The sequence below is a fragment of the Sinocyclocheilus anshuiensis genome, unplaced genomic scaffold (assembly GCF_001515605.1).
Source record: "Sinocyclocheilus anshuiensis isolate Anshui unplaced genomic scaffold, SAMN03320099.WGS_v1.1 scaffold1632, whole genome shotgun sequence".
NCBI classification, from domain to species: domain Eukaryota; kingdom Metazoa; phylum Chordata; class Actinopteri; order Cypriniformes; family Cyprinidae; genus Sinocyclocheilus; species Sinocyclocheilus anshuiensis.
This window is the reverse complement of record NW_015558674.1, coordinates 378,682-379,799: the sequence shown is the minus strand read 5'-3', so window position 1 is coordinate 379,799 and position 1,118 is coordinate 378,682. Positions and strand designations below refer to the sequence as shown.

General features: G+C 41.8%; 1 pseudogene; it reads right to left on the bottom strand.

Moving 5' to 3' along the window:
- The window catches only part of LOC107681269 (kinesin heavy chain-like), a 46,120-nt pseudogene extending 45,314 nt beyond the window's left edge, over positions 1-806 (bottom strand).
- Between the last annotated feature and the right edge of the window lie 312 nt (positions 807-1,118).

The window sequence follows — 1,118 nt, the reverse complement described above, 5'->3', positions numbered from 1 at the left end:
GAGTGTTTATATTTGTGCAGATGTGTGTGTGTGTGTGTGTGTGTGTGTGTGTGTGTGTGTGTGTGTGTGTGTAAATGACACTCTTTTACTCCTCTGGTAACATGTGTACTGTGCTGAACCCTAAAGTGTTTTTATATATATTTATATATGTATAACTGCTTTCATAACCATATGAAGTTTTCATTCAAGTGAAATATTGTTTAGATATTTATAAATGCACTCGTGTGCATGCATAAGCATGTGCACACGACACAAATCTGAATAAATCAGATCATCAGCATGCACTGGCCAGTATTTTATTAAAAATGAATATCACCATCTGGAGGAGTGTGAAAACGGAACTTTGAAAATGGATTTGGACTGTGACCCATCTGCGTCACTTTACTAATGAACATAGAATATCAAGAGGAAAACTTGTATGAACTTACCCCGATGATGACAGTGTCATCTCCGTGAAATGTGGGAATATATTTGTCCCCTCGGAGGATTTCGGACTGGTTCACGGGTCTGAAGCGACACAACACCCTGATGTTGCATTCTGCGCTGACATCAGCCATCCTGCACTAAAGATACAACAGTGCGTTTGTGTCCTTTTCTTCTGATCTATGAATACTCGCACAGTCCTCTGCAGATGAATGGCTTTTATTGACAGGCGAAACAAGGGATGAATGATCCGTCTCAAATGAATCTGCTGCGAATCAAAGCATCTTGCAAATCGAATCCGTCGTTAAAGCCGAGAGCCGAGCGGATGATAGTAAAGTGTGTTTCAGTGCGTCGCTCTCTCGAGGTTGTGTGGTGAGTGTTATTGCTGCAGAAGTAAAGCGATACAGAGACACGCGCGCTGGGCACCGCGGCGCTCTGATTGGCCGGTATTAGACAGGGGGCGGGGCGTGTGCTGACACTCGCATCAGCACCGCTGGTCAACATGTCCACTTATATTTTAGACAAAAATGAGAAGTGCACCAAGAAAGCTTTGTGTGTTGCGTTTTATATACAGTGTTGGGGGTAACGTATTACAAGTAACGCGAGTTACGTAATCAGATTACTTTTTTTCAAGTAACTAGTAAAGTAACGCATTACTTTTTAATTTACAAGAGAATATCTGAGTTACTTTTTCA